The sequence below is a fragment of the Pygoscelis adeliae genome, unplaced genomic scaffold (genome assembly GCF_000699105.1).
Source record: "Pygoscelis adeliae isolate BGI_AS28 unplaced genomic scaffold, ASM69910v1 Scaffold84, whole genome shotgun sequence".
Lineage (NCBI taxonomy): Eukaryota > Metazoa > Chordata > Aves > Sphenisciformes > Spheniscidae > Pygoscelis > Pygoscelis adeliae.
The window spans coordinates 1,152,086-1,168,422 of NW_008824754.1; the positions used below are offsets into that span (position 1 = coordinate 1,152,086).

The 16,337-nt window shown below is 38.3% G+C and overlaps 1 protein-coding gene across 2 annotated transcripts in view; it reads right to left on the minus strand.

Annotated features, from left to right (window-relative positions):
* Positions 1-16,337, minus strand: part of DLG2 (discs, large homolog 2 (Drosophila)) — a 671,422-nt gene that overhangs the window by 248,467 nt on the left and 406,618 nt on the right. The gene's annotated exons all lie outside the window — the stretch shown is intronic.

A 16,337-nucleotide genomic window follows, 5' to 3' on the forward strand; every position in this document is an offset into this window, starting at 1 on the left:
TGCTGGAGCAGGTTTGCTGGCAGGACTTGTGACCCGTGGAGGACCCATGCTGGAGCACTCTGTTCCTGAAGGACTGCACCCTGTGGAAGGGACCCATGTTGGAGAAGTTCGTGAAGACTGCAGCCCATGGGAAAGACCACGTTGGAGAAGTTCATGGAGGACTGTCTCCCATGGGAGGGACCCCACGCTGGAGCAGGGGAAGAGTGTGAAGAGGAAGGAGCAGCAGAGACAATGTGTGATGAACTGACTGCAAACCCCATTCCCCATCCCCCTGCACTGCTCAGGGGGAGGAGGTAGAGAAAATGTGGAGTGAAGTTGAGAAAGAAAGGAGCAGGGGGGGGGAAGGTGTTTTAAGGTTTGGTTTTATATCTTATTACCCTACTCTGATTTGAATGGTAAATAAATTAAATTAATTTCCTGGAGTCCAGTCTGTTTTGCCTGTGACGGTAATTGCTGAGTGATCTCTCCCTGTCCTTATCTCGACCCATGAGCCTTTCGTTATATTTTCTCTCCCCTGTCCAGCTGAGGAGGGGGAGTGATAAAGCAGCTTGGTGGGCAACTCGTATCCAACCAGGGTCAACCCACCACAGTCCTTATTTGCCATCCTTGATTTCAAATGTCAGTATTTTTCCTATTAAAAAAGGAAAGCAATAATATGTGCATCCATATATGTATAGTCTTTCTTTGGGTCTTGATGAAAGTGGTAAGAATAGGAAACAATAATTTTCAAGTAGAAACTTAGATTCCCTGATTTTCAGACACTCCGCTGGCCCACTCTCCTTCCCATTGCACACAGCTGGTGTAACTGCATTTACCCGCAGCACCAAGAGATTTAGATGGTGGCCTAGGGGCAGCACAGCTGAGCCTCTGCTGCAGGGCACTTGTTGAGTTGGGTGCACAGGGAGTACGCAGCACAATTTCCATCAGTAGCTGTTCTGTGGCAACTGCAATACACAGCACTCACCACTGTCCCATACCACCACTTTTGATGTGTTTCTAGAGCTGTGCATTGCTTCCGTAATGAAACATATTTATTGCACACAAAGCTTGTTAAGCTTCTGTGCAAGTAACAACACAAGTTTCTGCACCAAAATCCCTTTCCAGTTTAAGCAAATGTTGAAAGACATTAGCGAGGACTTGAAAAATGGGTCCACTTTTAAGAAACTTTGAATGGCAAAATTTAGATAGAAATCAAGGAATATCTCAGAAGTTTTAGGAAAACTCATATAGGCACAATGGGAAGAATCATGTAAGATTTGCAGTCCAAAAATACCAAATTGCACGTCATACATGTATTTACCAGTTGCATTGTTGGGGGAAAAAAAAAAAAAGAAATGAGTAGGGAAGTTTTCTAGTAAGGAAATCTAAAGAAAAAGCTTCTCTAATTTATAGTCTGTGAATACAGCATAAATTCTGAAATACTGTTAACTAGTAAATTGTTCATAACGATGCTAACAGCCAGTAAGACCTTGAACTTCAGAAAGTGTTAAGACCAGAATTTTTAGATGAACTGGTTTATCATTGTCAATAGAACTGGATCAACTGGATTATTTTTGTCAAAATTCAATTTCGTAGGAGATATTTACTTAATAGGAGGATAAGAAAACAAATGGTTAAACAGACACTAGAAAAATCTGGAGAGACCTCACATTTTCATGAACTTTTCCACCACAGTCCATAGAAGTTCACTGTACATTATGAATACCACTTATAAGACTGTTGAGAGTTCCCTTCAGGAATCAGAGACCTAATTCCAGTTCAGAATCCAAAAAAAGGAAGTATAACATGATTTTAACACACAACCCTGTCAGAGCAATCTTGTCATTAACAAAATGGACAAAGATTATGTCTTAATGGTTATACTGATCTTGCAATAGTGCATTTAGTGCCTAGGACAGCTTAGCTTTGCTTTCTCTTCTCAAGGGAGGGTTGACTTTCTTTGCACTGAAGATGACACTTGAAAAATAATTCATAGGACTTTTATACTGCATCTGCTTCTTTTTTAAGAGTAGCAAACCATAGATAAATAAGTCTAATGACAGAGCTTGAATAACTGCAACCCATTAAACTAATTTGCAAAGTTTCTATCCATCTCCATCCAAAGAAAAACAAGCACATAAAATTCTTTTCATGTTAGAGTCATTGCACTGAATTTTACTCATTCAAGACAAAGAGTATGGATAATAACAATTAATTAAAGTGATTTAAAACAGCAATGAGAAACTGTCTGATGCCAAACCATACCATGCCATTAACAAACATTTCTATATCCCATGAGATTCTGTATCATTATATTTGCTCAATAAAAATGTTCCTGCAGAAATTTGTTTTAATATTGTTTCTGCATAAGCCCAAGTTCACTTCCTCTGTACTTATTAACTCTCATGTGTGCATTACAATGAATTACACTAACTGTCAAGGTGAAACAGCCAGAGGAGTGTATTCAGCTTCCATAGAAGGGGTTCATTAAAACAAAAAGAATGATCATAACAGAAAGAATATTGAATTATGATCACGATTTAAATCTATCAGAACAGCACACTTTATACTGCAATTACTCCTGATACAATGTTTACTGCACCTGTGTGATACCTTCCGATAATGTTATCCCTTCTATTTGGATATACATTATCTCTGTGCAAGCTGGGAACATGGGTTGGATATCTACCTTCTTTAACAGACCAGAGGTGAGAATGTAATCCTACATAAGCTGCTATTTAGCCCCACTTTCTCTGTCATTCAAATCAGCCCAGCATGCGTGTGTGCCTGTGCAGTTATACCAAACACAAAACCAAAAATCCTAGAGAAATACACGCAGAGAACAGCAAAAGAGGAAATAACGTAATGCACATAAACAAATGACATCCCAACAGAATACACACAAACAGCAGTGAACGGTAATTTGAAAATGCAGAGGTATAAAGAATGTATTGTCAAAATGAAAGATGAATAGTGCAGCTCTTCTGTTTCTAATCTAATCTATACGAACCATGATCCTTGGATCTTTTTAATTTGATAGAAATTGGAGTTACTCAGCATTTCCTGGGAAACATTCAGCATTTCACACTATGAGTTCCAAGAAAGAAGTATACGCTAGAACTAGATACAAAAAAAAAATTAAAAATCTATTAATTTTTCTCATTCTGGGGTTACTCACAGTGGGAGTGTCAAGCATAAACATCTCCCATAGTAGATCACCGTAATATTGTCCAAGAACATTAGTAATTAATTTTACCTGTCTTTGATTATAGGCCATAGATTGGATTAGATGAATGATGGGGTAGATAGATCATTTATAAGTTCCATTATGTCAACCCTTACATCCTTAAATCGACATATAAACCACCATTTATTTAAAGACGCTTGTTAAAGTCAATCTTTGAAGAGAAATTTAGCTATTTAGGAAAGAACTGTGAAAGGAATTTATGAAGAATTTTACTCTAAGCCTGTGACAGTCATCAAGGTGAATTGTTTAGTTACAAACTTAACTGATAAATCATTTGAGTAAAACATTGGAAACTGGTTTTAAAAGATTTGCAAAATTAGCAAGCATGCATACATGACTGAGCTGATAAACAGCCAATTTGTGATCCTTCTGGGAACTGATTTAATGTCATTAAGGTACTTAATAGTATAAGTCCTGGACAACAGCCTGAGTTTCCTTCACTAAACTTTTCAAATATTTCTTGTAGGTTAGGGATCATTTCTTATAATTACAATCTTCTCATCAGTCAGCCAGCAAACCCAAGGTTCGTGGGTTATTTCGAGGTTACTTTAGTGTGAACGGTGAAGATGGTGCCATGTTTCTTCTACTTTCAGCTTCCATTTATTAGATAAAGAGCTTTGTCTAGAACTAAATCTCTCTTTGCTGCTTCCAGCTAATCATTTCTCTCTGCAAGTACCTTTCTACTTTGGTTCCCAAATGTTTTGGCCAGAACTAACTGCACTGGGTACATTGAGAGAAAAAAATACCCTGCTATCTAAGAGACAGCATATGAATAACAGACAGACAGGGAAGCACACGGAAACATGAAGTAATCAGTAAAAACGGTCACAGTTGGATTTATACCAGCAACTCATCCAATCTTAACTAGGACTAAAAACAGAATTCCATTGTCATCTAGCACTGTAAAAAGAAATAGACACACAAGGAAGCTATTTTTGGAGATTGGCATCTTGTGTCCATATTTATCCTGTGCACATGAACTGAGCCAGCATTGCAGCTTTTTGCTTCAGTTCTCCATGTGTTATTTTTGAGGACAAAGCCGTTCTGCTGAAAACCTATGAATACCCTGCAATCAATGAAACACTTCACATATGAAATATGGATTACTCAGATGATACGAAAAAAAAAAACTGATGGAGGATAAGCCCATGCATTGGGTGGTCATCCACATTTTCAAATCTTGCATTTGCAAGATGGGCAGGAAATTCCATGGCAATAGGCTCTTGTGTTTAGAATTCCTTTGATGTACTATTTTATTCCAAGTTATACCTCCAACTTATCGGGGATGTCTACTATTATAGAAAATATCTTTTTAAATAATCGTATTTTTAACCAGTGGAATTCTCCAAATACAATTGGGTAAACATGTATCAAGAAACCCAAAGAAGATTCTTTCACTCATCAGTTACTTCTGGATATAAAATGCACATTTTTGTACCCAAATTAAGTGGAATAGTTTGATTGCTGTTTTTTCTCCTGGCCCAAAGATAGGCCTGGAGACATTCTACACCTTTGAGGCATCTAAATTAATTTAAATTTACATCTTATTATTAAACCTATGATAGCTACTGTAGCTGCAGAATCCTTTTATATACCAATCAGACATTGCTACACATCAGTCCCAAACTCCAACTCTTCCATTTCAATGTGGATGGAGAATGTATAATTAGTGTTGGAAAAGATTAATGATTTCAATTTATGTATTTCACAGATGGCAATCCAGACCATTAAATATTCTTACAGTAAATGTCACACTATGCACACCTCTGACTGAGACCAGAGGTAAAACAGCTAGCATTTTACAGAAGAAAATATAATTTCTTCTCACATCACAGCTCATCTTGTTCTCTACTTAAAGACTGGTTTAAGCCTTGAGAGATGAAATGCTAACAGCTTTTAAAAATTGTTATTAGGACCTATTTTAATTCACTTTGCTTTTTCTTGTTAGAAATACAAAGTCCCTTTACAATACTACCAAATTCCTGCATATGGGTTAATCAACCTGTGAATCAACATTCCCAAATCAAATGGCTGCTTCTACTTTTTTGCAGCAATTTCATAGAATCATAGAATCATTAAGGTTGGAAAAGACATCTAACATCATCAAGTCCAACCGTCAACCCAACACCACCATGCCCACTAAACCATGTCCCTAAGCGCCTCATCTACCCGTCTTTTAAATACCTCCAGGGATGGTGACTCAACCACTTTCCTGGGCAGCCCGTTCCAATGTTTAACCACTCTTTCAGTAAATAAATTTTTCCTCACGTCCAATCTAAACCTCCCCTGGTGCAACTTGAGGCCATTTCCTCTTGTCCTATCACTTGTTACTTGGGAGAAGAGACCGACACCCACCTCGCTACAACCTCCTTTCAGGTAGTTGTAGAGAGCCATGAGGTCTCCCCTCAGCCTCCTTTTCTCCAGGCTAAACAACCCCAGTTCCCTCAGCCGCTCCTCAGCAGACTTGTTCTTCAGACCCCTCACCAGCCTTGTTTTGTAATTTATTACAAAACCTTTATTATTTATTATTTATTATTTATTATTACTAGCCTTATTTTGTCATTTATTTTACAAGTAATTTATTTTGCAAGTCAATTGAAGCTATCTCAAATCTTCAAAAAGATAATTGTATTGATTTAAATTCATATGTATGCTGCTAAAATTTGAATTTGCACAACGTATTCTTGATTTGTGTGCTTTGCTTGTTGCTCCTTTTGGGAAGTGAGTCTGAAACTTCCCAGCCTCACAGTGGATTTCCTTTAGGACCTTAGTAAAGCCATTTACAGTCTCTGCTTGCCAGCTCCCTGTCTTTAAAAAAACAAAGATAAATGAGATGTCCATACTGTTACAGTGATGGGAGCAATATTAATACATTTACGTGGACAAGATAAAAATAATTTGTGTTATTCACCATTTCTTTGGGCAAGCTGAAGAAAACCTGTCATTTCCTAAGTTGCATCAATGTTGCATTTCTGTTAGTTGACATTAAGCTGATTTTTTTCATTGTAAAGTGGTAATACAAGAATAGCAGAATTGGAAAATTTAAACATGAAAACAAACATGACAGGTTGACTTGGACAAAATTATATAAATCTGATGTGAAAAAAATACAGCATATTCTATCCTACTGAAGAGCTAATTTACATTAACTTTTATGAAAATCCTCTCTCTTATCATAGTGGTGATTACTAAGAACTATAATTTCATATGGCAGCATTGTGTTTTAAGGTTTACTCCTCAGCAATCATCCATGCTGCTTGATTTATTTAAGTCAACAGCAAATAGATTTACCATTCCAATCATTTAAGAATTTATTTTCTGTGTGATGCTATTCTTTATGAAGGGTACCGAGTAGTACATTGAAATAGATTGTGACTTTTGAGACAATCTTTGAGATGCTACAAAGGAAGATGTCATGTGATTTGGGAGTTAGCCTTGACCTGAAAATATGAACCTGCTTATAGTATTATGTTGCCATGCTTATTCTTGGATTACCCAAGCTACGACAAAGTCAATATAATTGTCCTTCTGACTTCACTGAGATATGATTTTGGTTTTGGTATTGTACTGATCTTCCTTTGTGGACACCTGCTGCCTAATCCCACTTTTGTCAAAACAGAAAACTCTACCCTTCTTGTCATTAATTTAAAGCACTATGGTATTGTACAAGATTGTATCAGAAAAAAATAGAAAGACAAGGAAAAGATATAGGCTGAACATGATTCCAGTGGTCTGATCATTGCCAGTATGGTTTGGATCTTGAATTTTTGGTTCCAAAGCACAATCTTCCAGTACCCTTGCTGAAAGACCCAGTTCTGTAACCCATGGCATACCAATGCGAATGCTAATTGTTGAGTGATGACTACAAGAGGTATCTGGGAAACCAGGCAAAATCCATTAGGAAAAAATAAACTAAAATTTCCATCAGGAGTAGATTTCCTTCTTTGCATAATTCCCTTTCTAATTGTTGTGCACATACCAACCAGGAGAAGTTTCAATCATTTGAGCCTCAAGATTCTAGACAGCACCTGTGATTTCAATGGCAGTCATGAATTCACTGCCTACTTTAGGTGTCTTCATAAAACAAGACTTTTTACACAGTTTCACTGAACTAGTATAATATATAAAAGGGTTGCAAAGGCTTGATATGAAAAATTAACAACCTTCGCTCACACCGCTGAATCTGAAATGTTAAAAGCAAATTCTCTTCTGCATGGTGCAATGACAGTATTACATGAGTTTGTATCCTAACCAAACCTGTATGACTTCTGCTTCCAACCAGGCCCGTATAGCCACACTCGTGCCACAGATACTGCATAAGTCCTCCTACCTGCAACTCTTAGTTACTGTACCCTGAATAGGCTAAGAGTTCTGATTACAGCTTGTGCAATCTTCATCACATCAGCAACTGAACTGTCTACACATATTGCTGATTATACCCAAGTCAACTATTAATCAATGTGGGCATTTATTGGAAGCAGGTTAGACTGCTTCATCAGCTAACCTAACTTGTCTAGAACCAGCTCAGGAGTATCTGAATGGTCTTGCAATTGGTTGCACAGATGCACCCTACTACCAGTGAGTAGTAACAAGTGACACTTGGTTTCTGTACTGTGTACTCCCCCTGTGTGGGCTTCAGTGCATTTCAGGTGTGCACGGTGATACGTTTTCTCTTTACACAGTGTAATACATTATGATGGTTTCAGGCTGCTTTTTAGGAAAGCTTGTCTTAAGGATACAGTCACTGCTATTCAGAACTCAGTTTTGTTAGAAACCAGTGTAATCAAATCAAAAGCAATTTGTGATGTGCGGGACCATATACACAAGTGTACTCTCACATTGTAGAGTTATATTCTTTTCCCTGCTCCCCACTTCACCAGTGTAGTGATTTCCACAGCATAAAAGCAAGAACTATAATGATCCTCAAAAGATATAGCAAGCAACTCCAATTATCTGTGGAATGATTAATTTTCTGCATGGAGTATGGAAATACTCTGGAAAAAAAAAATTGCCTATGCATCTCCCTGGGGATTGTAATGTTTCTGTTCCAGTATTTCCTTAACAATATTGAAATTTTAATTTTGAAAGTCAAAGTAAATCTTCCTTTCCTTCCCTTTGTCAGCTAAAAAAATGTATTTTAATACCTTGTCACTTCCATTGACCTTGCTTTTTATGCAGTAACAGTAGTGGTTTTATGCACTGTAAGCATTATTTAAAAAAAAATCAGATAAGCTAGCTGCTTCTACTGCTATTCTTTAAAAAATGAAATAAAAACCTTTCAAAGAATAAATTGTTTAAGATCCCAAAACATTAACAAATTCTACATGCAAATTTACAGTAACTTAGCTAAATTTAGGTTCAACCCAAAAAGGTCAGTTACATAACTAGACTTTCAGAAAAGTCAGGGATGTTTAGAGCTTGTAACCCTTTCTGCACACCTAATATGTGTTTTTTTCTTTTCTTTCTTAGCAAAACAAAAAAAAAAATTTTCCCAGTGATTTCATATTGATACAGCAGCTTATAATGACTATGGCTTACGATGAACTCCTATGTCAATTTGTCTTACTACAAACATTTATAGTTATATTTACATGAAAATGAATTTCAATCAATAAGAAGAAAAGTTCAGCAGTCCTCTCCACACCAAAACGAAAGCTTAACGTAAAATAAAGATGGTATTTATTCAAAGCCCAGATGGTATTTAAAAACATCTCACGAGCTGTAACACATGTACTAAAAGGTACTATGTAGGTAAAGGGGAGTTTAGTTTCCCATAATTTTCCCCACTTTCATAAACCCTTTTGTAGTATTTGTGTTGCCATACTGAATCAGGGAGCAATGTAAAGCAACACCCCCAAAGTTCTTTTGAGTCCAACTAAAATTTAGATCAGCATCTTAAAGTTTTGAAGGTTATGGTTATTATTACTTATATCACACTGAATCTCTGCAAACGGATGGTTCCAATTATATAGTCAATATTTTCAGAGCAACAAATGCTTTTTTGAAATAGGAAATGTGGTGAGTACTGATCAATAAATAATTCTGCAGTAACATGAGAAATATATAACCATTTGGTTACATTTTTTCTAATGACAGTTATATGTCCTTTTAAAAACAAAGAAATGGCAGAAGAATCTGTTCCCACTGTTTTAGCCTTTGGCTACTAAAATCAATTCTCCCTTTACTGTGGGAAATAATTATTACCCTCATAGACCCATAAAGGTACAGGTTCTGATAGTGGGAAAAAAAATCTGAAATGGAAAATAAAAATATGTAGAAATTTTAGAGTAGACCCAGGAGGTGGATCCCACCACTAAGGTTTTTTCAATCTTAGTACTTCTGTGTTTCTGACTATTCCATTAATTAGTATTTTATACTTTTTGGACAGAAGAAGTAAAGGCTGTGAAATTGGCAACTACAAGAGATGAGGATCTAGTTTAAACAGCTCATTCAGTTTTGCAACACCTTCCACAACAGTGTCCTCAAATGGGCTTGCAGTTTCTTTGGCCTAGCACAGACTCCACAGAGTGCTACCTCCTGATTTCTGTATCACAGGCATATTTTTAGAATCATAGAATCATAGAATAGTCTGGGTTGGAAGGGACCTCTAAAGGTCATCTAGTCCAATCCCCCTGCCGTGGGCAGGGACATCTTCAACTAGATCAGGTTGCTCAGAGCCTCGTCCAACCTGACCTTGAATGTTTCCAGGGATGGGGCATCCACCACCACTCTGGGCAACCTGGGCCAGTGTCTCACTACCCTCAGCATAAAAAATTTCTTCCTTATGTCCAGTCTAAATCTACCCTCTTTTAGTTTAAAACCATTACCCCTTGTCCTATTGCTACAGGCCCTACTAAAAAGTCTGTCCCCATCTTTCTTATAAGCGCCCTTTAAGTACTGATAGGCTGCAATAAGGTCTCCCCGAAGCCTTCTCTCCTCCAGGCTGAACAACCCCAACTCTCTCAGCCTTTCTTCACAGGAGAGGTGTTCCATTCCCCTGATCATTTTCGTGGCCCTCCTCTGGACCCGCTCTAACAGCTCCATGCCTTTCTTATGCTGAGGGCTCCAGAGCTGGAGGCAGTACTCCAGGTGGGGTCTCACCAGAGCAGAGTAGAGGGGCAGAATCCCCTCCCTCGACCTGCTGGCCACGCTGCTTTTGATGCAGCCCAGGATACGATTGACCTTCTGGGCTGCGAGTGCACATTGCTGGCTCATGTCCAGCTTCTCATCCACCAGTCGCTTGGCCTTCTGGGCTGCGAGCGCACATTGCCGGCTCATGTCCAGCTTTTCATCCACCAGTACCCCCAAGTCCTTCTCGGCAGGGCTGCTCTCATTTTTAGACGTATCCTGTTCAGTCAGATCTTACTTCACTTGGCAAAACTAACAGAAATGGACATATTTGCAAGTATCTACATATAGGGCTTATGTCAACAATAATAAATGGTAATAATTAGATACAAAATAATCTGGGGGTCTGAGTCAGCACTACATTACTCCAGTGGGATAACTGTAGACAAGACTAGAACAGGGCTGAGGGCAGGTTCATTATTACTGTTATAATTCTCTCACATTTCCATGACAAATTACACTGCTATAATTAGAGGTCCCACTTGCTTTCCGTGATGCTTCCTATCACTCCATTTGGTATGCTTTTTTATGCAGTGCAGAAAATCATGCATATCTGCACCTGTTGGAAATATCTTTTAACTCCGAGGGCTGCTGGTGGTGTCTGTGGATGTGTGTCACATATTTCACAATTGGACAAAATAGAAGGAAATTCTTAATTTGCCAAGGTCATATGAGCTGTTAGTGGTACAGGCAAATTTCTCGGCTCCCAGCTCTTTGCTTTAACCGGTAAGCTTTCTGTTCTTTTGTGCGCAGCTACAACCCTGGAAATTATTCTTCCCCCAACAGGTAGGTTCCCTTCCCCCGTAGGTAGCCACATGGTAGCTTTATTTACCCTGTCTCTACAAGAAAATATTTCATTTCTGAGCTCAAAGAACTCTCTCTTGGGGTAAAAAAAGTAATTTGTTCTCCAGGTTAAATCTATTCTTGTTTTTTCTGATGAGCCGAGATTCTCGCAATTACTGTGACAGATGGAGTGATGATTTTTATGATGTGGAAACTTGTCCACAGGAATGAAACTGAAATCTCCAAACCCATTTCTCATATCGGCCTTTAGACAGTTGTCAGGTAATAATTGTCACTAACTTTCGTCACTGTGGACACGATTTGAACTAGTGAATGGCTCCACTAGCTTGTTACTGTAGCACTCCTATGCAGAGTGACACTTTCTGTCAAATTTTTTGTCATTTATTCCGAATACACTTGAACCAGATGTGGAACCAATATTAAAAATGTGGGTTTAAATTTCTCCCAACACTCAGAAGCATTTGAACATTGTGTCTGGAGTTTTAGTGCTCTATCGTTTTGGAAGAACTGCTTCAAGGGGATTTTCAGAGACCAGAACAAGATGTTTGAGAGGGTGCTTACATATATTGAAAATAAACTATAAAGTGTCTCACAGAAATGACCATTTCAAACAACACAGTTATGGTGTGGACTTAGTTATGAACTGACTGTTTGGATTTTCATGAGATAATCTGAAACATCACTCCTGAGGCAGGAACCAGTTAAAAGTGGCCTGGTACCTTTCTACTCTCCTGGTTCCAGTCTTCACCATTAATCCAAAAAAGACTTAGGAACTGGCATATGATACTTCAGGAGCGTTTCCTGTGTCTTATTTAGAGACTGAATTTCAGAGCTTGCTTATAGGCATGGAAAGGAAAGAAATATCTTTTCTTTGTTCCCAAATGTCTCTCTGTAGCTCAGTTTGTAACCATAACAGCAGGAAAATTTTAATACTAGTGATTTACAGATGTTTTCTTACGGAGAAGTGATATTTTTTTCTTCTCTAAAGACATAGTAAAGAAAATACTGCTTCTTGACTAAACTGAGTTAATATTTCTGTCCATTTTATGAGCTAAGAATATACAGTTTAATTTCCATGGGTGCAGAATATGAACAAAAGAAGATCTGTTATACAACAAAGCACAGTATCTCTGAAAATCAAACCATATATTCTGAAAATATGAAATATTTCCCAAATGATGGAACAGAAACAAACACCTTAATTTTTCCCTTTTAAAAATTTTCTTCTATTCTGTTTAATAATATCAGCTATCCTTCTCAATATAACCAAGCAAGAAGATTATTTTACTGATAGGTAAAAAAAAGCAAATAGAATTGAGTGATTTGTTCAACTAAAGAGAATTAGTCAGTAGCACAACTGGAAATAAAGCCCAGCAGCTCTAACCTGAAGCATCCCATCTTAACCTGAAAGGCTTCTGTAACTCTACATAATTAAACACTTGAATTGTAGAGATTTTATGCCTTTACAGGTTAAGATTCTCCTGCAATCATCTCTCTGACTTTTTAAAGGGTGCATCTTCCTAATCATTTTAATTAGTAGTGTCCAGAATAGAAAAATCCTCATGAAAAAAACAGAAAGCGCATAGGAGAGTCTATAGGAATGTTTGTGCTTATTAGGGTCAGAGATTCATCCATGCAAAATAACATGAAAGCGGAGGCTGAAAGGCAGCATCATTTTTCTTTCATCAACTACAGCAGTTATATGACTGGATCATTTACTTAAAGAGAACACTTGAGTCAGGATTAAAAAGAAATTATAGGAAACTGTTCCAGTTAAGACTTTTTAATTTGTTAATTGAAAGTGATAAGGAAAATCCACAATTAATTTGTATCATTTCCAAAAGATCCTAAATAATGTAAAGGTCTCAGGAGTCTGATTCACAAGCAGGGACAATCTACATTGAGACATTGCTTTCGAGTTGTAGACAGTTAATCAACACAGTTTATGCTGATTTTGTTTTGCCTTATATAACTATAAAATATTGCCGTTCTGGAGCTGCTTTCAGAAACAGCACAACCCAGTCAAACATAATGGGTATGTAGTTGTATGCATCCGGGCTGCATCTTGTCAACCACTGCAATGTGTGTTCCTGCATGTGATCAAGGTCTCCAAGCTTATTTTTAGAAAGGTCTAGGTGCCAGAGCTAAAGAAGTACTTGAATTTCTAAAGATGTTGTTTAGGGAGTGAAGACCATAGCACTTACATACCGAATTCTCACTGAAATCGGCAATAACACGATGCTTCAATTCCTATCAGTATGAACATCAGTACCCAAGCCAGCCCCTGCGATGACCAGTTTAATCTCTTAAATTACTTAGAGGTTGCTATATGCTCTGTGCCTCTGAATGCCTAAATTTGTGTATAGATATGCCTTAAAGTCACTTCTCAAAACAAAAAGTCACAGTGTTCATTTTTTAAAATGCCACCTTATAGTTTAAGGGAGCTATTTTATCAAGAATTATTTTAACCAGGTATCTTTTATTTTCTAAAGATCTTTTTTCTTTGTGAATATAGGATTAATTTGATTCCATTGATACTGAATAAGTTGATCCTTAGTATTGCCTATTTTGCTGTTCATAAATCCACAGAAAGAATTGTGCATTTACTCCCTTCCACTGTCTTTAAGCGGTGCTATTTAGTAGGGCTAGTTCACAGCTTGCTGTCTGTGGTTGGATTGTGTAAAATGCAGATCAGTCCAGAAGTTGGTTCCAAGGTGTTACAATAGGAAAAAGTACAAATCTGCTCCAATCCTGATTTTAAATACTTAAACATTTAAAACTATTTGCTCAAAACAGACTAATTTCCAATTTTGTAATGATTATTTGAAAATTTCACATAAAATAAGTACATGAATACAACTAAACAGTAAAAGTTCATTTTAAATTCCAGAAAGGAGGTTGTATTTATGTGGGGCAAGTTGAAGACTCAATTTCAGAATATCCGTTCTTTTTACTGCTTTTTGATAGGTCCTATTTTCAGGTTGCCAGGCATTTAAAAAAACTCAAAATACGGCTAGATGTGTTTTGGGAGATATAATTCCCATATTAAAAACACGGGATTGAAAAGGGGATGATGAGAACTCCTGTACAATGTGAATTTCAATAAAGATGACAAGAGCATCCCTGGAAGACAGCCACATACAAGTACAGTTATATGCGTCATTTTGACAATAAGCTTGCTCCCAGAGGGTTATTGTGAAGAAAAAGGCAGCACAGATATTAACAAATGAGAAAGGACACTATACCAGAGAGGGCCACCATTCACACCTTTTTCAAGTGCGGTTACCTTACCTTCCTTTTGATTGACAGCCGGCTGAACATGAGCCGGCAGTGTGCCCAGGCGGCTAAGAAGGCCAATGGCATCCTGGCCTGTATCAGAAATAGTGTGGCCAGCAGGAGCAGGGAAGTGATCGTGCCCCTGTACTCGGCACTGGTGAGGCCGCACCTCAAATACTGTGTTCAGTTTTGGGCCCCTCACTACAAGAAGGACATTGAGGTGTTGGAGCGTGTCCAGAGAAGGGCAACGAGGCTGGTGAGGGGTCTGGAGAACAAGTCTTATGAGGAGCGGCTGAGGGAACTGGGGTTGTTTATCCTGGAGAAAAGGAGGCTGAGGGGAGACCTCATCGCTCTCTACAACTACCTGAAAGGAGGTTGTAGCGAGGTGGGTGTCGGTCTCTTCTCCCAAGTAACAAGTGACAGGACAAGAGGAAATGGCCTCAAGTTGTACCAGGGGAGGTTTACGTTGGATATTAGGAAAAATGTCTTCCCTGAAAGGGTTGTCAAGCACTGGAACAGGCTCCCCAGGGAAGTGGGGGAGTCACCATCCCTGGAGGTATTTAAAAGACGTGTAGATGTGGTGCTTAGGGACATGGTTTGGTGGTGGGCTTGGCAGTGCTAGGTTAATGGTTGGACTCGATGATGTTAGAGGTCTTTTCCAACCAAAATGATTCTATGATTCTGTGACTATGATTCCTGCTAGGATCAGTGAAAAGTGATCAGCTCCTTCTCAGCTGCCCCTTCATGGCCTATGGAGGGATCCCAGGGATCCCTAAAATTAAGTGAGGTCACCACAGGCAGTAGTGCTTAGTGTTGCAGACATACACTAGTCTGACTGCAGAGACTACTGGAGTGTAGTGACCCTCGTGTGCTTACGTGGAGGCTGTGGAAATTCAGCCACACATTGGAAGTAGCATCACGCATCAGTCATTACGGTTCTGGACATTATAGTCTCCTTACCCATATGTCCTGCATACTTTTCAGCACACTTATTTGTGTAGCTCTTTAGAGTTACACAATGCTCAGTCACCCTTGAATACCTATGCAAATGGCATGCTGTTTTCTGCAAAAGACTCTGCTCTAGAGCCCTGTGCCGATATTATCTTCCCTCCCTAATCCCCATTGGTGAGAAAGTAGTGGTGGTCCCAAGAGCTGATGTCATCAATCTAATTCATCAAATACCTTAAAATCATTTTTATGTTATTAAATAATAACACAAATTGCCATTAGTAATAGGCTGCTATTGTCTCAGACAGAATTAGTTTTCAAAGAAACTCTATGAGATCATTGTTAAACCTCTTTTAGAGACTGGGAAACAAAGCACAAAATCATTAACTACCTTGCCTAAGACTGCAGATCACAGTGTCAGCCAGAATTAGGGCTGGCTTCAAGAAACTAATCTTGATTTAAAAAGCAAGCCACATACTTTCAGTCCAGCCATTCAAGCACCATAAAAAGGATCTGCAAGTTTACAAAAGCTAGACTAAACATGAACACAATTTTCACTTATTTTTATTTTCTTGGGAGGAGTCATGTTCCCAAGCTTTTCTCCCATGACTACAAAGTCTGAAACCCTGCCCTTAGTTTCTTCCCCTACATGTATTCAAAGGTATTGATGCAATCACATGATCAAAGGCTTAAGAGAAAAGCAAATACCTGCGGAGGAAAAAAAAAATCACACAAACCAACAATACCAGGGTTGCCCTTTAGCAAAAACTATGCTGGCAATTAGAGTGCCAAAAAGATTTCAGTGAAGACAGGGAAGTTAGTTCCGGGCAAAACTGAAGCATTTTTTAAGTGTGTCTGTGTAGCGGTGAATGTAATGAAGTTCTCAGTGCAAAGACTGAGAGCACGACATTTTGTGTTACATAACGCAGAAACAGAGTTTAGTGTTTGTAGAAAG